Here is a 26,652-nt window from a genome sequence, read left to right on the forward strand (position 1 = left end):
GGAGTGGTGGCGAATGCCTGTAGTCCCAGCTACTCAGGAGGCTGAGGCAGGAGAATCACTTGAACCCAGGAGGTAGAGGTTGTAGTGAGCTGAGATCGGGCCACTGTACTCCAGCCTGGGCGACAGAGCGAGACCGGCCTCAAAAAAAAAAAAAAAAGTTTTAAAAAATTAGCCAGGTGCTGTGACATGTACCTAGTCCTAGCTACTCAGGAGGCTGAGGCAAGAGAAATGCTTGAGCCCAGGCACTCCAGCTTAGACAACTGTCTCCTCCCCTGTATCTCCTCCCCTAACCATTGACTTTTACTACTATGGCTCCATGCCCTATTAGACAACACCATGCCAAAGAAACTGACACTTTCAGAAAAGCCTTACTAATGCTAGGAAACAACTAACCATTCTTAAGAATCGAATAGTAAAATAAGGCACAATAAAAATCAGGCTTCATGACATTCATTGTCAATTCTTCAATGGTTTCCAGAAAGTCAAAAACATCCTTGCCACAAAGAGAGGAGAGTAAATTAAGAGATGGCCTTCCCCCAGTAACAAACAGTATAGGAAACTCATCCCACATTTACTACATTAATACAGCCATTAAAAATAATAATGGAAGAAAATAATAAAAGGAAAATATAACTCTTTAACCATTTTGAAAGTACATAACTGCTCAACTCTCTATAATCCTTAACTGTCAAACCTGCTTTCTCTCCAACCAGGATTGGACATCTGTATTTCGCAAATACAGAATTAAAGTGATATAATAAATCTAAAATACAGAGCATTAATTAGGCAGTATCATTATTATGTTAAGTCATTAAGCCTCTTTAAACACCTACTAGTTTTCTATCAATACAGAAACAAGAGTGAACTATGGCAAAACCTCAACTAACCAGAACAGCTGGGGACTGAGTCACTGAATATGCCTTTCAGATAGGTGAAGGCTTATTTATAACTCTGAACACACAAACTTTTATGGTTAACTGTTCTGGATGACATGCTTTGACTCAGGCCAACATCACGAATGTCAGTGATCACACAGTAAGATGGCATCCTGAGACCCACAAGGCCTTACTCCTTACTCAATGAGACCCCAGACTCCAGCAACCTTCGCTTTTATACTTTCCCTGTCTTCCACCCTGCTGTCACAATCTGCTCTGTCTCTTTTGTTCTAATAAGCAAGTGTGCCCAAACTGTATCTAAGGAAAAGGTACCTGGTTCTCTCGGCTCTGCTGGGCACATACGGAGTTCTTCCAAGGGACGTAAACAAATCCTAGCAAACAGTATTCTGTGACCTGACCTCCACTTTACCTGCTATGTAAGTTTTTCAAATAATTTACTTCCTCCAAAAAAATTCTGACACATGCTACAACATGGATGAACCTTAAAGACATTATGTTAAGTGAACTAAGGCAATCACAAAAGGATAAATACTCTATGATTACATTCAGATGAGGTACCTAGAATAGTCAAAATCAGAAAGACAGAAAGTAGAAGAGTGGCTGTCTAGAGTGGGAGGAGGGAAGGTGGGGAATCACTGTTTCATGGGTACAGAGTTCCAGTCTGGGAAGATAAAAAAGTTCTAGAGATGGATGGTGGTAATGGTTACACAACAATGTGAATGTACTTAATGCCACTGCACTGCACATTTAAAAGTGGTCAAAATGGTAAAGTTCATGCTATATGTATGTATCTTACCACAACCATGTTTGCTGTTTCTTTTTGTCTTTTTTTTTTTTTGAGACAGAGTCTCTCTCTGTTACCCAGGCTGGAGTGCAGTGGCGTGATCTCAGCTCACGGCAACCCCCACCTCCAGGGTTCACGCAATTCTCCTGCCTCAGCTTCCCAAGTAGCTGGGACTACAGGTGTCCACCACCACCTCTGGCTAATTTTTGTATAAATTTTATTTAATTTGATTTCATTTTAAGTTCCGGGATACATGTACAGGATGCACACATATAAACAATTTTTAATAATAAAAATTTACATCCTCATTATATATCACTATGTTCAAGACAGGCAATATGCTAAGTGCATTGGTGTGATCACCATCTAACCACCCCAAGAGGGTTATTTTATGTCACAAGTCAAAATGAGCCCAAAAGGTATCCTAAAATTACAATTCAAAATTACCATATGCTATTTTTAACACAGAAAATTTTAAAGGAACTGAACCTTAAGAAAGAACACTAGAAAAAACTGAGAGACAGGAAAGCACTCTAGTCTGGGGAGCAAATTAATGTGAAAAGAAATTAAGAACCAGCAGTAACCCATGGCAGCCTTACCACTGAGCAAATATTCCATAGTAGCCACCTCAAATGCTTTTTAAAAAACTCTTCAGGGTACAAAAAATAATAATTTGGAATTCAAATCTGAGTATTTGTTGGTTAACACTTTAAATTGAGTATCAGCAAGAAAAACTCCTAGGCATTTTAGTAATTGCTAAATTTCTCATCCCAGCTCATGTTGTCATTCCAAATGTGTGACTGCCCCACACTTTCAACTGCCAACAAACCACCTTCCATCTCATCTAAGATCCTCTCCAAATACCATCTCAGACAGAACCCAACTTTCCCAGATAAACAGATACTGACACTTAACAACCCTATCTGCCCCGCATCAGTTTAATAATTAACCTTTCTCTAGACCAAGCAAAAACATCAAAAAAGAACCAATGCACCAGACCAGTATGCCAGTTAAAAAACAAACAAAAAAAAAGACCCAATGCACACAGCACTGTGCATCATGTTAGAAATATCACTGTATAGCCTCTCTCTCCATAGTGACATGCTTGGCTCACTGAAGTTATTCAACTGTTCAAACCACAGAGTTCAACAGGGACTTAACTCATCATTTAATACACAACTTACAGACTACTTTTTTGTTTTTATTTATTTTTTTGAGACAGGGTCTCGCTATGTCACCAGGCTGAAGGGGTGCGATCACAGCCCACTGCAACCTCCGTCTCCCTGGCTCAAGGGATCTACCTGCCTCAGCCTCCTGAGTAGCTGAGACTACAGGCACGCACCAAGACACCTAATTTTTTTTTTTTTTTCTTTTTTGTAGAGACAGGGCTTCCCTTCATTGTCCAGGCTGGTATCAAACTACCGGACTCAAGAGATCTGCCTGCCTTGGTCTCCCAAAGTGCTGGGATTACAGGTGTAAGTCACTGTGCCCAGCCTATTTTTTGCTTTTTTTTTTTTTTTTTTTTTTTTGAGACGGAGTCTCGGTCTGTCGCCCAGGCTGGAGTGCAGTGGCCGGATCTCAGCTCACTGCAAGCTCCGCCTCCCAGGTTCACGCCATTCTCCTGCCTCAGCCTCCCGAGTAGCTGGGACTACAGGCGCCCGCCGCCTCGCCCGGCTAGTTTTTTGTATTTTTTAGTAGAGACGGGGTTTCACTGGGTTAGCCAGGATGGTCTCGATCTCCTGACCTCGTGATCCGCCGGTCTCGGCCTCCCAAAGTGCTGGGATTACAGGCTTGAGCCACCGCGCCCGGCCTATTTTTTGCTTTTAAATAAATTCCTTGAGTGATAAGTCTAAAGAGAGCTAAATAAGGTAAAAACATCATCTTGAATAAAAGAAAGAATAATTACATACACGTTTTCAGGTGTCTCTGAGTTAGAGGAAAAGGTTTACAACGAAATCATTAAAACTTATGCGGCCGGGCGCAGTGGCTCACGCCTGTAATCCCAGCACTTTGGGAAGCCGAGGTGGGCGGATCACGAGGTCAGGACATCGAGACCATCCCATCCCTGCTCACACAGTGAAACCCCGTCTCTACTAAAAATACAAAAAACTAGCCGGGTGAGGTGGCGGGCGCCTGTAGTCCCAGCTACTCGGGAGGCTGAGGCAGGAGAATGGCGTGAACCCGTGAGGTGGAGCTTGCAGTGAGCCGAGATCGCGCCACTGCACTCCTGGGCAACAGAGCGAGACTCCATCTCAAAAAAAAAAAAAAACTTATGCAGTGAAGTCACGTAATTTTTCTGTTAATAACGTGTCGTCGTTCTTATCCTTCCTCCCCCTTTTGAAAAGTTTAAACATGAATCTGCAACAACCTGACCATATTCTATTTTAAATCATTTTCTGCCAGGCGCGGTGGCTCACGCCTGTAATCCCAGCACTTTGGGAGGCCAAGAAGGGTAGATCACCTGAGATCAGGAGTTCAAGACTAGCCTGACCAACATGGTGAAACCCCATCTTTACTAAAAATAGCAAAATTAGCCGGGCAAGGTGGCACATGCCCATAATCCCAGCTACCTGGGAGGCTGAGGCAGGATAATTGCTTGAACCCGGGAGGCAGAGGTTGCGATGAGCCGAGAACGTGCCATTACACTCCAGCCTGGTCAACAAGAGTGAAAGTCCATCTCAAAAAATAAAAATAAAAAAGGCTGGGCGCAGGGTTCACACCTGTATTCCCACCACTTTGGGAAGCCAAGGCAAGTGGATCACGAGGTCAGGAGATTGAGACCAACCTGGCTAACACGGTGAAACCCTGTCTCTACTAAAAAATACAAAAAATTAGCTAGGCATGGTGGCAGACGCCTGTAGTCCCAGCTACTCAGGAGGCTGAGGCAAGAGAATGGCGTGAACCTGGGAGGTGGAGCCTGCAGTGAGCTAAGATTGCGCCACTGCACTCCAGCCTGGGCGACAGAGCGAGACTCCGTCTCAAAAAAAAAAAAAAAATTATGTTCCAATGAGGTTAGTATCCCCTGAAGAATGGGAGACTCCTATCAAAATTCCACTCCCCAAATTCTAATGGTTCAAAATCTCCCAAGTAACCAAAATCCCCAGACACTTTTAGCCCATTTAATAACTATGTATATACAGAAATATTATTTTCAAATACAAAATACCCCAGTTAGGTAATAAATGCTATATACTAAAAGAAAAATACTCTGCCATAAGGAAGTTGTATCATTTACTCATTACAAGTTCTTTCATTTTCATGTAATTATTCCGAAATATTGGTTATCAGCCAAATAATCGAGAAAGCAAAATTTTGGAAAATTACAAGAAAAAAATGTAACATTAAAAATATTAAAGATGTAAAATGTCTGTCTAAATAATAGCCTTCTGGTTTTTGGACTGTATTAACTTAATGTGAACATAACATGAAGTCAAACTAAAAAGTCAACGAAGTTTTGCATAGTTCATCTTTTCTACAGACTTGCTGCTACACCACCATTCCACAGCTAAACCCAGTCTAGTTATCACTGTGAAAGCAAAAGTACACTACAGAAACAGTAAGGTTAGGGATAGGCAAATCATACTGTGTTGGTTTGTTTGTTTTTTGAGACAGTCTCACTCTGTTACCCAGGCTGGAGTGCAGCAGTGCAATCATAGCTCACTGCAACCTCAAACTCCTGGGCTCAAGGGATCCTCCCACCTCAGCCTCCTGAGGAGCTGGGATTATAGGCGCCCGCCACCATGCCTGACTAATTTTTTTTATTTTTTGTAGACACAGGGTCTCCCTTTTCTTTCATCCAGGCTGGTCTCCAACTCCTGGTCTCAAGCAATCCTCTTGCCTAGCCTCTCAAAGTGCTGGGATTATAGGCGTGAGACACTGTGCCTAGCCAGCAATCATTTTTAAAAGGAAAAATCTGAGTTTACAACAAAACATAGCAAAAAAAGGAAATTCCCTTTCATTGTGTATTTTGTTTCTCATTGTATATCCCTTTAGTTGCTTCTCTTAAAAATTTAATAGATTTTAAATTAAACAATCTGATCACATAAAAGCCAAGAAATTTAAAAAGAGACACAAAAAGAAACAATGGATCAGTAATAGCTAAGTCATCAATTACTCTCTTGGCTAATGAGGGAATCTTGGGTGGAGTGACCAAATCCAGCTTAGTGGCTGGTCAGTCAGGTGGCTGGCTAACTTAACACAAAAAGACAGAATTGTTCAGTGGAATCATTTCACAAAAGAAAACCTTTTACCTTTGTGGACTATTCCCCATGGATCCCTACACCACAGGCCTTAGAACATTCCCAACTTTTATCACAGGGATATCTTTGCAGTAAAAACACAAGCCGTTGTTAGGAACTAACAAAATAAGAATTCACTTACAACATCTAACCCATCTCCTTTACCGTAGAAACAAGAAAAGGCACAAGAAGACACTGGTGAAGGAAATGCAAATTGTTGCAGCATGTGCTTCAGTGGAGAATATTTAAAAGTCCACCTTCCGGCCGGGGGCGGTGGCTCACGCCTGTAATCCCAGCACTTTGGGAGGCCGAGGCGGGCGGATCACAAAGTCAGGAGATCGAGACCACGGTGAAACCCCGTCTCTACTAAAAATACAAAAAATTAGCCAGGCACGGTGGCGGGCGCCTGTAGTCCCAGCTACTCGGGAGGCTGAGGCAGGAGAATGGCGGGAACCCAGGAGGCAGAGCTTGCAGTGAGCCGACATAGCGCCACTGCACTCCAGCCTGGGCGACAGAGCCAGACTCCGTCTCAAAAAAAAAAAAAAAAAAAAAAAGTCCACCTTCCTAGACAGAGGGTTAATTTACACAGGCATCTTAGTCACGCTGGTTTCTTTAAATCACACCTGACACAATTTTTAGTTAACCTTTTGTTTTTGCTTTCATTGTTGGACTTTAAATGATTTGATAAACCAGCTGACTATCCTGTATATATAAGTCAAGTTAACTGCTGTCATTGAAAACCTTGTTAAAGCTTACACATTCTTAATTCACTTAACTTTAAAAAACCAATTTTCATTCAATTTTCTCAGCAAATTCTAGGCATTAAGACACTGATTCATCTACTGACACCTTAAACTCTAACTTGTTGGGAAAATTCATGATTCATTATTCCAATCTATTGTCTACAAATATATAGTACCTATATTCCAAAAATGGGAAGTAATAGATTAATACCATTGTCTGTGAACATAAGGACTCCCAAGAACTACAAATCGTAACCTGCAAAGTATTGCCCCCACTGAAAAGTGATCTTCTAAGAAGTCCCTTAGGAGAGAATTTTAAGTTATTCTGGGTTACGAAAACACTAACAATCATTATAAAAGCAAAGGGTCATGGCTTACACGGCCATAACTCCAAGTTTACATACAAGCTATCCTCAGTTTGTTAGCATTGCCCCTTTAACCCTCAAAAGGGTCTTGTTTTGAGGCAAATCTCATCTGTGGTGACAGAAGTCAGAATCGTGGTTGCCGTGGGGAGGCGGAATGTGTTTACTGAATGGAAAAGATACAGGGCCTGAAAATGTTCCATATCTTGATCTGAGTGTGGTTATCAGGGTGTATACATGCATAAAAAGTCATTGAATTGTACCCTTAAGATCTTTCTGTAGGTTATATATACCTCAATAAAAAATACATATAATTTTTAAGCACATTGAAATACATTGTTAAAAATCTATTCAAACAATCATATAAAACCATTCTGGATCTAGCTACCAAGATATTTTTTCCAAATGAATTTTAATAAAGACACACATTGCGAGCACTTTTATGTAGAACCTATCAAAATATACACTGTGATTTCTAAGAATCTTTCAGTTTAAAAAGCCACCGAATTTTCGAACTGAAAGCACCCTCAAAAATGATCTGTTTATCTTAATGTTGCAAATAAGGAAAATCAAAGCTACAACGGGTAAGAAAAGTGCCCAAGATAAGGCAGTTAGTCAATTACAACGGTAATAACAGAACTGTTTCCTGATCTCTGGCCGTTTCTACCAGGCCGTTACTTTCCTGACATCGCAAACAAATCTTAACTCCGAATCTACCTATGGCCTAATTCAACGAATGCCTCAAAACGCTAGTCAACAGGCCTCAAAGTGTACACATAAAGGCACATTCATCTTCCTTCATCCTTTCAAGCCAGTTGACAAATTAATGATTATATGTTCAGGCACTTTATCCAGATGCAATAAAATTAAGTATGACATCTTAGAAAATGTGGTTCAAGAGAAGACACACGCGGGGATTAACAAAATACATCTCACTTCCTTTCAAATCTCTTTGATGGTTACTTGGTTCTCAAACACAGATCAGTGCTAACAGGACTCAAAAACACCAATTGGGACCATCAACCAGTGCTGCTTCGGGCCACCCGCTGGGAACACCCCCACCTGACCCGAGCGTCCACCACTCCTCGAGCATAAGCTCTGGGGGTGACCTGTGCCTGCCGGCTTAGTTTTAGACCCCACGGGAACAGCTGACATCTTGTGAAAAACTTAACATAACGTACATCCTTTCCGCGGGAATTTATTTCTGTTCGCACAAGGCGTTTCTGCTAAGCACAGAGCAGGCCTTGCTTCCCAGGACGCCACTCGCCCCTCCACAGCCTCCTTTTCAGCGTCCAAAATCGGACTTTAGGAACAGAAATCGAAACGGTCGCGGACCTCCCGAGCGGCAGGTCGGGGCGCTGCCGGGTCGGCGCAGGGTCCGGCGGCGGTGCCCGGCGGGCCGCGGCACGGGAGAGGCCCGCTCACTTCACAACGGCAGCCCGGAGCCACCGGTTGCGGCGGCCGCTAGACGCTCCGCCACCGCGCGGCGACCGCCCGGGCCCTCCGAAGTTCCGACCGGCCGCGCGCCCGGCCCCAACTGCGGGTTCGCGCCCCGCCCGGAGCGAGCCCGGGGGGCGGGTCCGCGGGGGCTCGGCGGGCGGAGCGCGGGGCGCGCGCGGGGAGGGGCGCGCGGCGGGCCCGGCGCGCCGGGGAACTTGGGCGCCCGCCACTGCCGCCGCCCGGCCACTTTCCTTTCACGCCTCCTGCGGGCTGACGCGCGCCGCGCTGCCTGCCAGGGTCTGACGGCTGCCGCCGCTCTCCGCCGCGGCGAGGCGCCCAGGCGCGCCCCTGCTGCCGGCCGGCCGGCGCGCGGGACCGCGGGGCCGCGCGCGGGCGCTGCGCTCCCCCCGCCCCGCCCCCGCCCCCAACGTGCCGCCGCCGCCGCCGCCCGTTGGCGCCTCAGCCCGCGCGCCCGCCGGCGCCCGGCGGTTTCCCGTTGGCAAAGTTGCGCGGCCGCTTCGAAGGGGACGCCGTGCGGTCCCCTGCCCCGGCGCCGCCGCCGCCCCTCCAGGCCGCCGCGCGGGAAGGCCCAGCCGGCGGCCCCGCTTTTTTACCTGCCGGGAGTTTTCGCTCGCGCGCTCGCTCGATCGCTCGCTTTTCCCCCTCTCGCGCTCGTTTTCTTTCTTTCTTTCCTTCTTTTCGCTCCTCCGCGCGGGCGCTTTTTCCTCCCGCGCTGCCCGCGCTCGCCCGCTCGCGCCCTCCTTCCTGCTGGGTTCGGCGGAGCGGGGCGGCCGGCAGCTCTCCCCGCCCCCCTCCACCCGCGCTCCGGCGGAGGCGGCGGCGGCGCTCCGCGCTCCGACTCATTCCAATATGGCACGGACGCAGGGCGCATGCGCCCGCGCCCCCCCACCCCCAGCTCCGCGGTCCTCCAGGCAGCCTGCGCCCCTCGCGCCGCGCCCGTGGAGCCCCCGGGCCCGGCTGCCCCGCTCCCGCCCCAGCGCCATCCCTCCCGACTGGGGCCACGCGGGAGGCAAGGACTCCGCAGGCTGGTGTGCCGGGGGTCCGGCGCCGCGGGCCACCCACGCCCCCAGCCAGCAACTCGGCGCGGACGGCTCCGAGGCCGTGGCGCAGGACACGCGGCGGCGCCTCGGGCCCCCGACGGCGCCGAGGCCCCGAGCTGAATGGCCCGGAAGAGGAGACCTTTCCCCGGGAACCCAGTGCCCGCCTTGGCCCGACCCCGACCCAGGAGGGAAGGGCCCCCGCGCCTCACCTCGGGTTGTGGACGGAGCGGTGGGGATCCCAGAGGGGTTCACGGGTCGGACCTGGCGTACTGGCCCGGAGAAGAGCGCCGCTGTCGCCCGCACGTGACCGGTTCGGACAAGATGGCATGAGCAGAGAAGCGGCCGGATCCCAGATGCGCGCGTGCCGCCGCCGTGGGGGCTGCGCCCGTTTGCCTGCCCGGCGTCGGGGATCGGGCGCGCCCTCTGAGACCTGAAGGGACACCCAAGTGCCCCCTGTCTGCGAAGTCCGGCGCGGGCCCTTCGGCGCCCCCGGTGTCTCTAGGCTTCCGCAGGAGGCGCGCTGTAAATCTTGAGTCTTCCTGCAGCGAGGGGGCACAGGACAGCTAAGAATTGGGACGAAAGAGCCCAGAGCCCCGGGCCCCGGGAAGAATCAGAACCTCGAAGGCGGCTTCGAGCTGGCCCCGCAACCCGAGGTGACCGTGAGCGGTTACGTTGCCTGAACTCGCCCCCTTCTCCTGAGCGCAGGTGCCCGTGGGACATACACCCGCCCACCTGCTCCGGAAAGTTCCCTCCAGGAGGGAGTTCCCGCGCCACCGAGACCCGGGAGCTCCCGATCAGACTCCCAGGCCCTGAAAGGAGTTCTCGGACAGGGCCCAGAGGCGCCCCCACCGCAAGAAGAAAGTCTAGGGTTCCCTCCGTGTGCCAGGCGCAAGCTCAAGCCACCTCCCTCAACCACTCTGGGAAATATCCCACTTCAGGAACTTACTCAAAGTCACGCCGCTGGCTGGATTTGAATCCAGATTTTTTTTAGCACCGCTGAAAAAACAATATGACAACCAGAAAGAGAACAATCTAAAAAGAATACAGTAATCCATATTATTACAATGAAACTTTTCACGACATGAAACATATATATACACTGTATATAGTTGCAACAACACTGTTTTTGTTACTACTTTCACTACCATTTTTATTTTGTTCACATGATTCATTTTTAAGGTGTGCAGGTGTCCTGAACTATTCCCTCAGCCCCCTAATGTTTTTGGTTCTTCACAGTTGTTTGACGTATCCTTGAATTCTGCACTTGGGACAAATACCTGGGAGTGGAAAGGCTCCCAGGTAGAAGGCTGTGAATGGCCAAGTAGTCTTGGCTTACAGCGTCATGTTTTCACCAAGAGCTGCCCCAATTATTCTACCGCCTCCAAAAAACAAGTGTAAGGAGTTTAACACACTTTTAAACATTGAGTGCCATTTCCCCCCTACTTTAATAGTCTATTGCTAGTTCAAGGTTACTTGGCATTTCTTAGGTGACCAAACATGAATTTTTTTTCCATGCATTTATTATCTGCATTCCCTCTTCTGTGAATGTTCTGTTCATATCTATCTTCTGGGGACTTGAACCTCTTCTAACTTTAAACAAGCTTTTTTTGTATTATAGATATTACTCCTTTGTCGACGTTGATGCAAATATTTTCTAGCCTGTTCTTTCTTGTTTTATTCTAATGTTCAATGTGTCATTCTAGTGAATCCTTTGTGGTTTTTTTAATTGCTTCAATTCTGACAAAGTGAGCTTTCTGCTGCCCATCTGATAGTCTTTTTTCTGCTAGTTTTGTACAATTTCATTTCATATTTCATTCTCTGATGATTATCCTGATTTTATTTTGGTTTATTTATTTGGAGTAAAATATGGACATAACTCACTACCATTGTCATTGGTTGTTATTAATTCTGCAGTTACCATTTCTTAAATAATTATTCACCAGACGTGGGGACTTAACACCTGTAGTCCTAGCATTTTGGGAGGTTGAGGCAAGAGGATCACTTTAGGCCAGGAGTTTTAGGCTGCAATGAGCTGTGATTGTGCTACTGCACTCCAACCTGAGTGACAGAGCAAGACTCCATCTCAAAAAATAAAAATAATTTTAAAAAAAGACTGGGCACGGTGGCTCACGACTGTAATCCCAGCACTTTGGGAGGCCGAGGTGGGAGGATCACGAGGTCAGGAGATCGAGACCATCCTGGCTAACACAGTGAAACTCCGTCTCTACTAAAAACACAAAAAAAAAATTAGCCAGGCGTGGTGGCAGGCACCTGTAGTCCCAGTTACTGGGGAGGCTGAGGCAGGAGAATGGTGTGAACCTTGGAGGTGGAGCTCACAGTGAGCGGAGATCGCGCCACTGCCCTCTAGCCTGGGCTACAAAGCGAAACTCCGTCTCAAAAAATAAATAAATAAATAAAAAATTCCTTTGTTTAGTAAAACCTACTTTTACGCTAGACTTTTGATTTTGATTAATATATTTCTGAATTCTCCATTTCCTTCTGTAGCCCTAAGTTTGAGCAAATACCATGTGAATCTAAATATTGGTTCTTTGGAATAGGTTCTGACATATAAAAAGGCTTGATTCCCTCTCATGCCCTTATGAGGTCTTCTTTTCTCAGAGTATCAGTTGCTATCCACACTGGTTTATGTGTCTCTATGCATCCTACCATTAAGAGGACTGGCTTTGAGGAGGGACCACCCAGGTTCAACAACCAGCCCTGTGACCTTGGCAACTTACCTATCCCCTCTGGGCCTTCGGGTCTTGGTCTGTAAAATTAGGATAAGAGTAACAGCTTCCTCCGGCCTGGCACAGTGGCTCACACCTGTAATCCCAGCACTTTGGGAGGCCGAGTCGGGTGGAGAGGTCAGGAGATCAAGACCACCCTGGCTAACACGGTGAAACCCCGTCTCTACTAAAAATACAGAAAACTTAGCCAGGCGTAGTGGTGGGCGGCTGCAGTCCCAGCTACTCAGGAGGCTGAGGCAGGAGAATAGCATGAACCCGGGAGGCGGAGCTTGCAGTGAGCTCAGATCACGCCACTGCACTCCAGCCTGGGCGAGAGAGCAAGACTCCATCTCAAAAAAACAAAACAAAACAAAAAAAGATTAACAGCTGCCTCACAACCTCAACGCCTAGGACATAGTAAATGTTTTCTAAATGTTAGCTATTGTTAATGATTTTTTTGAGACAAGAGTCTCGCTCTGTCACCCAGGCTGGAGTGCAGTGGTGCAATCTCGGCTCACTGCAACCTCTGCTTCCTGGGTGCAAGCGATTCTCCTGCCTCAGCCTCCTCAGTAGCTGGGATTACAGGCGTGCGCTACCACACCTGGCTAATTTTTGTATTTTTAGTAGAGACGGGGGTCTCACCATGTTGGTCAGGCTGGTCTTGAACTCCTGACCTCATGATCCACCCGCCTCGGCCTCCCAAAGTGCTGGGATTACAGGTGTGAGCCACCACGCCCAGCCTTTTTGAAATTTTTTTTTTTTTTTTTTTTTTTTTGAGGCGGAGTCTTGCTCTGTCGCCCAGGCTGGAGTGCAGTGGCCGGATCTCAGCTCACTGCAAGCTCCGCCTCCCGGGTTTACACCATTCTCCTGCCTCAGCCTCCCGAGTAGCTGGGACTACAGGCACCCGCCACCTCGCCCGGCTAGATTTTTGTATTTTTAGTAGAGACGGGGTTTCACCGTGTTAGCCAGGATGGTCTTGATCTCCTGACCTCGTGATCCACCCATCTCGGCCTCCCAAAGTGCTGGGATTACAGGCTTGAGCCACCGCGCCCGGCCTGAAATTTTTTTTGAGAGAAGGTCTCACTCTGTCACCCATGCTGCAGTGCAATGGTGCTATCATGGCTCACTGCAGCCTTTACCTCCCAGGCTCAAGCAATCCTCCTGTCTCAGCCCCCTGAGTAGCTGGGACTACAGGTGTGCACCACCATGCCCAGCTAATTTTTGTATTTTTAGTAGAGACGGGTTTTTGCCATGTTGTCCAGGCTGGTCTCAAACTCCTAGGCTCAAGTGATCCACCCACCTCGGCCTCCCAAAGTGCTGGCCACCACGTCCGGTCCTATCTTTCAATTTATTCAAATATTGTAAAACTCTCTTGCCTTTCTCCAGTGCTCACCTTCATGATCCCTAATGAAGAAGAACAGAGAACTCAAGGAACAGTTTAAAACTGTCTGCCCATCTGACTTGTATCGGGCACTGTGTAGATTGGGTGTGAGTATGCACATGTGCACTTGGACAGAATCTCCTTTAACTCTTGCAACATCCTTCAGGACAGGCCATAACATTCCCTATGGACAAAGAGCAAACTGAGAGCTTCCAGGTCATCCTTAAAGAGAAGCAAAGCTTAGCCACAAACCAGGCATGCCAGCTTCTACTGGGAAACCACATTACTGGGAAATTCGAGTTGGGGATTGTTGACAGAAGATGCAGCCCCAGAAGAGCATGGAACGAGGGGTAACTTATCAAAAACTGACTTCTGGTCATGACTCACCCCAGCTGAAAAGCCTCTCAAGGTTCCCTATTGCGCTTTGCACAAGTCCAAAAGTCTCACTTTGGCCTATAAAGCACCAGGGCCAGGTGCGGTTGCTCATGCCTGTAATCCCAGAACTTTGGGAGGCCAAGGTGGGTGGATCATGAGGTCAGGAGTTCGAGACCAGCCTGGCCAATATAGCAAAACCCCATCTCTACTAAAGATACAAAAAGTAGCCAGGTGTGGTAGCACCTGCCTGTAATCCCAGCTACTCGGGAGGCTGAGGCAGGAGAATCACTTGAATCTGGGAGGCAGAGGTTGCAATGAGCCGATATGGCGCAATTGCACTCCAGGCTGGGCAACAGGGCGAGACTCCATCTCAAAAAAAAAAAAAAAGACTGGCCCTGGCCTGGCGCACTGGCTCACACCTGCAATCCCAACACTTTGGGAGGCTAAGGTGGGCAGATCACTTGAGGTCAGGAGTTCAAAACCAGCCTGGCCAACATGCCGAAACCCCGTCTCTACTAAAAATACAAAAATTAGCTGGGCGTGGTGGCACGTGCCTGTAATCCCAGCTACATGGGAGACTGAGGCAGGAGAATTGCTTAAAGCTAGGGGGCAGAGTTTGCAGTGAGCCAAGATCATGCCATTGCACACCAGCCTGGGTGACAAGAGTGAAACTCTGTCTCAAAAAAAAAAAAAAAAGACTGGCCTGGCCCACCTTCACCTGTCCCATTCAGCTGTCCTACTCACCTGCCTTGCTTGCTGTATTTTAGCTGCACCTGTCTCCTTTCCATTTCATGAGTATGTCACTGTCCTTCCCACTGGCACACTCCCCATCCCACTTCCTGCACCCACCTTTACATAGGTGACACCTTATTGTTCCAGTATTTGCTTAACAAGATGGTCTCCTCAGAGAGGCTTTCCCTGCCCACCCCATCTAAACAGGTTCTCTCTCTCCCCAGTGGTAATATTTCTAATTTATACCTACATTTGTTTGTCATTTATTTGGGTTCTGTCCCCCTCTATAATCCTACAGATAGACATCAGTCCCCTTGAGCACAAAAACATGCCTGTCTCCATCACCATGGGGTCAGCCCTTTCCCCGAGAGGCAGTGGGAAGACAAGAGGGTGGCTAGTGGGCCATTTGGCAGCATCCAAGACCAGAGGTTGGCACACCCAGGAGGTATCCTGGCCATTCCCAACTTAGTCTCCGCTTCCTGCTGGCTTCATGGGGTAAGGGTTGTAATCCTCTGACATCATTGACCAAGGGGTCAGTGTTCAACCATTCTATATGAACCCCCTATGCCCTGAAGCCTTGTCTGCCCACGAATCAGGCCTGCTTTCTGCGGGTGGGCATCAACCTGGGGCCTTATACTGGATGAGAACCTAAGGGCCAGGCCCGGACCCTGGGGACTGGCAGAACCTTCAGCCAGGGCATCATGCTGTTTTCAACCCATGAAAAACTGAATGAAATTCCACAAGCCAGCCAGGCCTGCTGTCAGTGATCAGCGGCCCTCCATTGCCACTGACTAGTCAGCTTCCTTCAGTCAGTCCAAATGAGGCCAGTCACAAAATGACTCCCTGTGGCTAATTACCCAAGCAATCAGGTGAGCCCCACTGAAGAGTCACTGCTCACCCCATGCCATTCTTTACTGAGACCCAGCTGACTATGCTGGCCCTGCTGCCCCTGGAGCACAGGCCATGACTCCACATCCTCCATAACACCTGCCCTGCTTCCCTCCATGTTCTGGCTCCTGTAACCCCTGCCCCACCAGGTGTCCTGCTCACCTATGCTCTGTTGTCAGGGAAAAAACAATGGGTGTGGAGGCAGACAGCTGGGGTCAAGTTCAGAGTTAGTCAGTGATTCTCTGTGAGACCTTCTATGGGACCCTTTACCTCTCTGGGATCAGTTTCCTCATCTTTGCAAAATGGGGAGGAAACCACCTACTTTGCTGGCTGCTAGGAATCTGAAGAACAAAATGTGTATAAGCATTCTTTGCAAACTCTAAAGCACAACAGAATGATGAGAAATAATTGTCCTGACCTAAAGCCATCTCCTCCAAGAGGCCTCCCAAGATTGCTCCCCTTCTTTCTCTGTCTTCCTAAGGCACTTAGCTTGCTTTTCCTCAGTTGCTTACCTCAGAACAGGCACTGGCCCTCTTGACCCTGTTTTCTATCCTTGAGTGCCACAAGCCAAGGATTATGCTCCCATTCAACCCCAAAGACCGCTTCTCTCTCTCCACAGCCCTCTTTTCCCAATTAATGGGGAGAAAATATATTAATGGGCACAGTGTTCCAATTTTATGTTATTGTGCCATGCATTTTTCTTAAATTATTTTGCACCTTCAACTTCTTATCTGCTAATAAGAGGTCACAGGCACCAAATAAGTGACCAAGGACACTCAGCAATACATGAAAAAACAGGGAGCAGTTCTTTGGGTTGGAGTCTCTTTTTTTTTTTTGAGACGGAGTCTCGCTCTGTCTCCCTCTGTAGATCACTTGGGTTCATGAGCTTGAAACCAGCCTGGGCAATGTGGTGAAAACCCATAGCTACAAAGAATACAAAAATTAGCCAGGTATGGTGGTGCATGCCTATAGTCCCAGCTACTTGGGAGGCTGAGGTGGGAGGATGGCTTGAGCCTGGGAGGTGGAGGTTGCAGTGAGCTGAGATGATGCCACTGCACTCCAGCCTGGGCGATAGAGCCAGACCTTGTCTAAGAAAAGGAAAAAAAAATTGTATGAGGAATGTATACAGTGACTGGGACAGAGGACACAAACTGGTAGGCCCTGTGTCAAATGTGGCCCAGATGGCGCTTTGCTTGACTAGCACAGTGAGGTGCTTTTTGTTGTTGTTGTTGTTGTTGTTTTGTTGCTTTTTTTTTTTTTTTTTTTGTGAGATAGGCTCTTGCTCTGTCACCCAGGCTGGAGTGCAGTGGTGCAATCATGGCTCACTGAAGCCTTGATCTCCCAGGCTTGAGTGATCCCCCCACCTCAGACTCCCAAGTAGCTGAGACTACAGGTGCGTGCCACCATGCCTGGTTAATTTTCATATTTTTTTAGAGATGGGGGTCTCACTATGTTGCCTAGGCTGGTCTCAAACTCCTAAGCTCAAGTGATCTGCCCCCCATTGGCCTCCCAAAGTGCTAGGATTACAGGCATGAGTGTGGCCGAGAGTTTTTTTACAATACGTTTTTTTATACAGCAAGACCCAATCTCTACAGAAAATTTTAAAATTAGCCAGGTGTGGTGGCCCAAGCCTGTAGTCCTAGCTATTCAGGAGGCTAAGGTGGGAGGATCACTTGAGCCTGGAAGTCAAGACTGCAGTGAGCTGTGACTGTGCCACAGCACTCGAGCCTGGGTGACAGAGTGAGACTTTGCCTCAAAAAAAAAAAAAAAAAAAAAAAGGAAAGAAAAGAAAAAAGAAAGAAAGAAAGAAAAGACAAGAAAAAGTATTTCATCATATGGCAATACTCTCTCATGTCTGTTTTTTTTTTTAATTTTTTTTTTTTGTTCAGCTCCTCCAAGTAGCAATCATGTCTGGTTGCTTTTTTCTTTGTTGTTGTTGTTGTTGTTTTCGAGATGGTGTCTTCTTACTCTGTCATCCAGGCTGGAATGCAGTGGCGCCATCTCAGCTCACTGCAACCACTGCCTCCAAGTTCAAGCAATTCTCCTGCCTCAGCCTCCCGAGTAGCTGTGATTACAGGTGTGAGCCACAGCACTCAGCTAATGTGTGTGTGTGTGTTTCAGTAGAAGACGGGGTTTCACCATGTTGGCCAGGCTGGTTTTGAACTACTGACCTCAAGTGATCTGCCCACCTCAGCCTCTCAAAGTGCTAGCATTACAGGCATGAGCCACCAGTCCCTGTCTGGTTTTTTATTTTGAGACAGGGTCTCACTTCACAGGTGCAATAATTGCGCACTGCAGCCTCTAACTCTTGGCTTCAAGTGACCCTCCTGCCTTAACCTCCTGAGTAGCTAGGATTACAGGCATGTGTCACGACACCTTTTCTTATTTTTTGTAGAAACGGGGTCTCACCATGTTGCCCAAGCTGGTCTCGAACTCTAGTCTCAAGTGATTCTCCCACCTCAGCCTCACAAAGTGCTGAGTTTACAAGTGTGACCTGCTGTGTCAGGCGTCCTGTTTGTTTCTGAGATTCATCCATGTTTCTACATATATCAGATTATTCCTTTTCTTATTTCTTTTTTTTTTTTTTGTCTCGCTCTGTCACCCAGGCTAGAGTGCAGTGACGTGATCTCGGCTCACTGCAACCTCCATCTCTCGGGTTCAAGCGATTCTCCTACTTCAGCCTCCTGAGTAACTAGGATTACAGGCGTGTGCCTGTAATTACCACGCCTGGCTAATTTTTGTATTTTTAGTAGAGATGGGGTTTCACCATGTTGGCCAAGTTGGTCTTGAACTACTGACCTCAGGTGGTCTGCCCATTTGGCCTCCCAAAGTGCTGGGATTACAGGTGTGAGCCACTGCACCTGGCCTGTTTTTTTCTTTAATGTTAAACCACTCCTTTATTAAAAGGTGAATCATATTATTTCAACCATATAAATGCCCAGGGGATGGGGATTCAAGAGTTCCCGTTTGTTCAGGTCTTCAAAATATTGTACCCATATGAGTATATGTCTTCCAAAATACTTAAATCATAATATTTAATATATATATACTAGTTTAATAAAACATTACATATATTGTAAAACACAAAATACAGAAATGTTAAAAGGAAGAAGAGGAGATAAATACTATTTTAAAATTATTTTGTTTGCCAAAGAAGTATGATCATTTTGCCCCTCATAAAATATTATATTAAATCATGTTATTATATTAAATGATATTAAAGACAATTATATTGAAGTATTAATAGTATTTTAATGAAATGAATATGATTGAAAATGTTTCTGTTTTTCTATACTACTAAAGTATAATTGAAGTACAAAAAGACACATATATATAAAGTGATAGCCCCTCAGCCCTACCTGACCCCCAGGCCTTGGAATTGACCTCTCTAGGGTGAAACCTGGATGACTGCTTATTTTCAACATGGTAACCAGTGCAGGCGACAGCATTCTCCACGACCCTCATGGCCCTTTTGGAGAGGCTGGGGCAAGAGGGTTGTGAAGAAGGCTGTTCCTCTGGCCCTTGGAAGGGACTTGGCAAGGCAGGCCCAACAAGGAGAAGAGAGGATAAAGGGAGATACCACCACAGACCCTACACTCTCTCTCCATAGCCACCTGCTGGGCTTAGGCAAGCACTGCCTGAATCCATTTGCTGCCCAGAGTCCCTCATACCCCTACCTTTTCACCATGAGTGGAGACCACAGTCCCTGCCTGTCTCATGCCCTCTGTCCCAGTCCCTGCCTCTCCCTGCTCTGCCATTCTTTCTTTCATATTAAGGTATAGCCTACATATTTAGGTTGGTGCAAAAGCAATTGCAGTTTTTGCTATTACTTTTAATGGCAAAAATTGTGATTACTTTTGTACCAATGTAATACAATAACTGTCAGGATACTGGTGTGGAGCTACAAGATGTTCACAAGGACATTTCATGTGTTTGTTTGATGCCTGTTACAGCTACAGAGCAATTTATTTTTTTATTTTTTATTTATTTTTTGAGATGGAGTCTTCCTCTGTCGCCCAGGCTGGAGTGCAATGCCACCATCTCAGCTCACTGCAACCTCTGCCTCGCGGGTTCAAGCGATTCTCCTGCCCCAGCTTCCCAGTAGCTGGGACTGCAGGAATGCACCACCACACCCGGCTAATTTTTGTGTTTTTAGTAGAAACAGGGTTTCACCATATTAGCCAGGCTGGTCTTGAACTCCTGACCTCAGATGATCCACCCACCTCGGCCTCCCAAAGTGCTGGGATTACAGGGGTGAGCCACTGCACCCGGCTGGTTTTTTTTGTTTTTTTTTTTAGATGGAGTCTCGATCTGTCACCCAGGCTGGCGTGCAATGGTGTGATCTCCGCTCACTGCAACCTCTGCCTCCTGGGTTCAAGCGATTCTCCTGCCTCAGCCTCCTGAGCAGCTGGGATTACAGGCATGTGCAACCATGCCCAGCTAGTTTTTGTATTTTTAGTAGAGATGGAATTTGACCATGTTAGAGCCAGGATGATCTCCATCTTTTGACCTCATGATCCACCCGCCGCAGCCTCCCAAAGTGCTGGGATTACAGGCGTGAGCCATGGCGCCTTGCCCTAGTGTTCATATTTTCATCTGTGGCCAAAATCTTGATCGTTTTAACAATTTATATTCTAATCATTTCCTAAACTTAAGCTTCTCATGTTTAGATTACAAAGTTGCTTTCTCTATATTCTTGAAATTACCTACTTCCTCCGCCTGAAAGACTTATTCCAATCACTTCACGTAACCTCCAAATTTGAACTTAAAAATCAAGGAAGATCCTTAAGTTAGGAAGCATGCCTAAGGTAAAAGATAATCCTAGGGCACAGCTAAGCCAAATAACAACCCAGATTTCTGGGAAGCTGCCACTTACTATTAATCTCAACCTGACAATTGTCTTACAAATTATATTGATAAATCGTTTAATTACTATGGTCCAGTTCAAATATGTATCATTTTACTTCCTTGTTACCAGTTATGCCATACACAGCACAGTAAATAATGAAGTTTCTGGGCTTTTCTTAGTTAACCTGAAGATCTGGCTTGTCAGTGTTCAGACTTGCTAAAACTTATTTACATATTTATCTCAGTATAATCCAAATGTCTGGGTTAGAATCTATTTTCTGAGTATTTACTTTCTTTAGAAAGTAGAATTGCATGCACCTGAGACCTCTGGAATTTGCTATAGCATTGGACCACATGTCCATTAATATACTTGAACAATCTTACCTTTAAAGTCAACATCCATTAGGTTCTAGCAACTTCGTATTTCTCATTCCTTTAAACCTTTTAATACCTGTTGTTTCCTTCCACATACTAGTACTTTCCTATAGACATATTAGGGTGGCACAAAAGTAATTGCACCAATCTAGTATTTTCAAAATCCAGTACATGTTTAGGTTTTGTATGCAACTCCCTATAACATTTTTCTATTTCAGTGCAACCATCTCTGGCAATTAGAAAAATAACAAAATTAGAATGAATACTTAATATCCTCCTTCCAAACCTATACCAAAATCAAGCCCCAAATATATTGACAACCCTGGAAATGATGTGTCCTACTTTCATTTAAAAAATAAAACAGAGTAAAAGAACTAACTAGATGTATAGTACCTGATGCCACATGTTTTTTGGGATGGAGTTTTGCTCTTGTTGCCCAGGCTGGAGTGCAATGGCGTGATCTCGGCTCACCGCAACCTCTGCCTGCCAGGTTGAAGCGATTCTCTTGCCTCAACCTCCCGAGTAGCTGGGATTACAGGCATGCGCCACCACACCCGGCTAATTTTGTATTTTTAGTAGAGACAGGGTTTCTCCATGTTGGTCAGGTTGGTCTTGAACTCCCAACCTCAAGTGATCTGCCCACCTTGGCCTCCCAAAGTGCTGGGATTACAGGCATCAGCCAGGGCACCTGGTCCCCTGGTGCTACTTTTTTAAACTCTTGCATTAACTCCACAGGTCTCAAAATAGCTAATAAAGAAACCATGTCTCCAATCATTTCAATACAAGCTGTAAGTGCCTTAAAAAATTTCAACTCTGGCATTACTTCTGTTTAAAAGTGTCAAGATAAAACTTCACTGAAACATCTGCTGCCACTATTACTTTAGGAATCTGTATCCATTTAGGGATTTTTTTTTCTCCTACAGTACTATAGCTGTTTGTCAATAAAAAGTAGCATTCAGTATGCTTAACTTTCACTATTAAAAAAGTGATCTGCTAAGAAGTGACAATTGGATTCAATCCAAGAAGTCCTTGGATTTTCTATTCTACCAGAACTCAACTTTCCCAATTAAGTTGTTAGTCTTTAAGACAGGGACCCTTTCCAAATGTGATGCAACAGCCTGGTTTTTAGCAAATAAAAACCCCATATAAAATTCAATTTAAAAATTAAATATAAGCACACAGGAGGCCAGGCGCCGTGGCTCATGCCTATAATCCTAGCACTTTGGGAGGCCAAGGCGGATGGATCACCTGAGGTCAGGAGTTTGAGACCAGCGTGGCCAACATGGCAAAACCCCGTCTCTACTAAAAATACAAAAATTAGCCGGGCGTGGTGGTGGGCGCCTGTAATCCCAGCTACTCGGGAGGCTGAGGAAGAAGAATCACTTGAACCTGGGAGGTGGAGGTTGCAGTGAGCCGAGATGGCGCCACTGCACTCCAGCCTGGGTGACGGGAGCGAGACTCCATCTCAAAAAGAAAAAAAAAGCACACAGGGGTGTGCACACAGTTCAGAAACCAGGAAACACATGACGATAAACAGAATCCTATTTGATTGTCTTTATGACTTTTAAGAGGTGAGCATGACACCAGGCATGGCAGCTCATGCCTGTAATCCCAGCACTTTGGGAGGCCGAGGTGGGTGGATCACCTGAGGTCAGGAGTTCAAGACCAGTCTGGCCAACATGGTGAAACCCTGTCTCTACGGAAAATACAAAAATTAGCCGGGTGTGGTGGTGTTCACCTGTACTCCCAGCCACTTGGGAGGCTGAGGCAGGAGAATCACTTGAACCTGGGAGGCAGAGGTTGCCGTGAGCTGAGATTGTACCACTGCACTCCAACCTGGGCAACAGAGTGAGACTCTGTCTCAAAAAAAAAAAAGTGAGCATGAAAATAAATCTTTATTTTCAGTTATTACCCACCAGTAAGAGAAAGTTAGGTTCACAGTTTTGGCTCTCGACACAAAGTGAAGTAGGAGGCAAATTTATATCCATCATGTACAACGAATGGACCAACTTTTTAAGTTCTGGCTATCTTGAAAACTTGCAACATACCAGGTATTGCTGTGTTGTCTCTCAAGATAGCAATGGGTGACACTGAGTAGAAGTTGTGAAGTGTTTTCTACAGTATGCTGCTGGAAATCAGAGGTTTATAAACATTGTACATGTTCAGAAATGAGACAGATACTTGAAAAGTCTAAACACACTGATTTAGGAGTGTGTATGTTGCAGTCTCAAGAAGGGTCAATAGTCCATATGGACTAAATTAATCTCTGGGTAGCAGGTATATTAGACATTAGCATCAGTGCAGAACATGCTCAGTATCATAAGAACCAAAACACCAGCACGAGTTTATCCATCATTAAAAACAATTACCACCTTAAACTGTCAGAATAGTAGGTAACTGAGATTAATAAATCTAATCCAAATAAGTAACTCTTGTAAAGTACAACTTCTCTTTTAGAAGTATATGTGAGAACCAATCAGCTAAATAGAAATGTTTAAGATTGAAGATGTCCAATATTTTTAAAACTGGACATTACCATATATAGGCAGAACATTTCTAAAAATGAAGTGACAAATGATTCTTAAAACTTAAAAAAGGCCGGGTGCGGTGGCTCAAGTGTGTAATCCCAGCACTTTGGGAGGCCGAGACGGGCGGATCACAAGGTCAGGAGTTCAAGACCAGCCTGGCCAATATGGTGAAACCCCGTCTCTACTAAAAATACAAAAATTAGCCGGGAATGGTGGCGGACACCTGTAGTCCCAGCTACTCGGGAGGCTGAGGCAAGAGAATGGTGTAAACCTGGGAGGCGGAGCTTGCAGTGAGCTGAGATCTGGCCACTGCACTCCAGCCTGGGTGACAGAGCGAGACTTCGTCTCAAAAAAAAAAAAAACAACTAAAAAAAATTCCTTCCCTGTTTATCAATAAATGTGGCAGAATAAAAGACAATCCTATAAAACTTTTCTTATTCATCATTCTCTCCATGGATGTTTTAATACGTGGTGATGCTCCCATAAAAGGAATCCATTGTTAACGTAATTTTCTAAGGGAGGAAGAGGTAAAAGATAATTATCACTTTCTGTGGAACAAATACTCAACTTAGGACCAAATAATAGCAATCTAGGAAATTTAGAAACAGTAAAGATTTTCGGTTTATATTTAATGGTTGGTGCTGCTGTTCTAACCTTATAAAGTAAAGCTGTCTGCTTCCCAAATTCCAAAAATTAAAATAATCCCCAACCTCATCCTACCAACCAGTGCCCTTTGGATTTTTGTTTGTTTGTTTTAGAACAAGGAAGGGTTAAATGGTTGCTGATTATGGATATACCATTTTGATTTTAGGACCTTTCACACACAGAAATCATACCAAATGGCCAGACACTTTACAGAACACTTTAAATATTACACATTGGCCAAATCAACTTATTCCACCCACCCTGGTGGAGGCGGGTTGGGGAAACCCGTACCTATAAAGCTACTTCACTTGACAGGATGTGGCTACCAGCAATAAGTAGCTTGAACAACTTTCACCAATAAGATGTGTCCAGTTTAGATTTTAAAATAGGAAAGACACGCATTGAAAAAGTGAATACAGTTGAAAATGTAAATCCGTTGTCATTTGAACCTGATGAACCATGCAAGGAGCAAGGGTTAATAAACCAATGTGCTTTGAATTTGTTCAAATACTGATATTTCTGTATATATTTAGGATATATATATATATTTATATATATAACAGCTATCATGAGAAGTTAAAAAAGATTTTTCCCCAAAAATGGAAATATTAAAACTAAGTTAAAATACATGTAGTTAGTATTCCACACAGCATAAAATCTGACAAATCAAAGTTTAACATGTCCCAGGTGACCATGTGTGAAAATGCAAAGCAGGTATTAAAACCAATATGTCCAATATTTAAAACCAGTTTGTAATTGGGGAACTTCTAAATCCTTAATCAAAAAACACAAATGAAGCGAAAGCTTTAAACTGGTACACACTGTTCACACCTGTATTTCAGGTTTGGAGATGTATATTTGCAAGCAGCAATACAAAAGTATTCATGAAGAATGCATAATCTCTGAAAATTATGAAAACATCCCTGCTACCAATACCTTTTTTTTTTTTTTTTTTTTTTTTTGAGACGGAGTCTCCTCTGTCGCCCAGGCTGGAATAGAGTGGCGCGATCTTGGCTCACTGCAACCTCCGCCTCCCAGGTTCAGTCGATTCTCTTGCCTCAACCTCCCAAGTAGCTGGGACCACAGGTGAGTGCCACCACATCCGGCTAATTTTTTGTATTTTTAGTGGAGACGGAGTTTCACCATGTTAGCCAGGATGGTCTCGATCTCCTAACCTCGTGATCCGTTCGCCTCGGCTTCCTAAAGTGCTGGGATTACAGGCATGAGCCACCGCACCCAGCCACCAATACATTTCTAAATACAAAACGGACTCATATTTGTTGCTTCTGTGTAACAAGAGATGTTCATTTTTAAAACAGATAAAACTCAGTGTTTGGGTGTGAATGGTATGAATGACAGTCTTTTTTTTTTTTTTAATTTCTTAGTCGTTTGGAATCTTTAAGCATGCAAAAGCTTTGAACAGAAGTGTTCACAAAGGAACCAGCGTTGTCTTATGGCATCAGTTACGCCAGAGCCAGGAATGACTCTGGGTCATCCACATCAGGAGCAGAAGCACTTGTCGGTCCTGCTGCCACAGTTTGGGCGCCCACCACGCCCATATCCACCTCTTCCTCCCCGGCCACCAAGACCTGGGCAGCCAAGGTCTCCAAAATTGATCTCCAGCTGAGACGTTAAATCATTTGCTGGCTTCTGGAAATGATGGTCCATAACTGATTCTTCAGCATGAGCCTCTCCACTTTTTGATTTATGAAGAACAAATCCCTTCTTCCACTGCCCATCAGCACCTTCATTTGGTTTTTGGATATTACATTTTACTTTTGCCCAGTCCTTATTTTGAATAGCCTTCCACTCATCCAAAGTCATCTCTTTTGGACCCTCCTTTTTTACCTCTTCCACTTCATTCTCCTTATTTTCAGTGTCTGCCACTGGAAGATGTTCCTCACCTTCAGGTGTTTCCTCAGTCACATTTGATGGATCCAAGTCAGTTAATTCATCTTTGACAGTTCCCCAGCGGTAAGATCTGCTACCTCCACATTTGTCCTCATGCTTCAGGCCACTTGTAATGTGAAAAAGAAGATCACTTCCACGATGCCTGTCAAATTCATGTTTGCCACAAGAATCAGATCCATCTCCTCAGCTCATTCCACATCCACGGCCCTCTCGACTTCTTCCAAGATCACCACGACCCCGAAGAGGTTGGTCAATAATCAGTCTATCATGTGAAAATTCACCTCCTTCACCCTTTTCTTCAAGTGGCTTTTCAAATCTTTGTTCACGAGGTAGTCGCCTTTCTGGTCTTCTATCAATTATTTTCCCTTCACCCTGAAGTTATTGATCAGGTCTTCTTCCAACTCCTCATCTCTCATCTCTCTCTCTTTCTTTCTTTCTTGCTTTCTTGCTTTCTTTTCTTTCTTTTTCTTTCTTTCTCTCTCTCTCTCTCTTTCTCTCTTTCTTTCTTGACAGAGTCTTGCTCTGTCGCCCAGGCTGGAATGCAATGGCGTGATCTTGGCTCACTGGAACTTCTGCCTCTGGGGTTCAAGTGATTCTCCTCCCTCAGCCTCCCTAGTAGATGGGACTACAGACACACACCAACATGCCCAGCTAATTTTTTGTATTTTTAGTAGAGACGAGGTTTCGCCATGTTGGCCAGGCTGGTCTCAAACTCCTGA

At 45.7% G+C, this 26,652-nt stretch overlaps 1 protein-coding gene and 1 pseudogene across 6 annotated transcripts in view; both read right to left on the reverse strand.

Moving 5' to 3' along the window:
- LOC105480565 (Scm like with four mbt domains 1) overlaps nt 1–9,838 on the reverse strand; it is a 150,043-nt gene extending 140,205 nt beyond the window's left edge. For 3 of the 6 annotated variants that reach the window (XM_011739635.2, XM_011739636.2, XM_071091900.1), the window contains exon 1: nt 8,205–8,516. The gene's annotated coding sequence lies outside the window, so the exon portion shown is untranslated. Of the gene's footprint in view, nt 1–8,204; nt 8,517–9,077; nt 9,216–9,733 lie in introns of those variants that run through there. The other 3 variants (XM_071091902.1, XM_071091899.1, XM_011739637.3) reach the window with 2 other exon arrangements.
- A 14,783-nt stretch (nt 9,839–24,621) lies between these two features.
- Nucleotides 24,622–26,329, reverse strand: LOC105480566 (SERPINE1 mRNA-binding protein 1 pseudogene; annotated as a pseudogene).
- Nucleotides 26,330–26,652: the final 323 nt, after the last annotated feature.

Source organism: Macaca nemestrina, chromosome 2 (genome assembly GCF_043159975.1).
Source record: "Macaca nemestrina isolate mMacNem1 chromosome 2, mMacNem.hap1, whole genome shotgun sequence".
Lineage (NCBI taxonomy): Eukaryota > Metazoa > Chordata > Mammalia > Primates > Cercopithecidae > Macaca > Macaca nemestrina.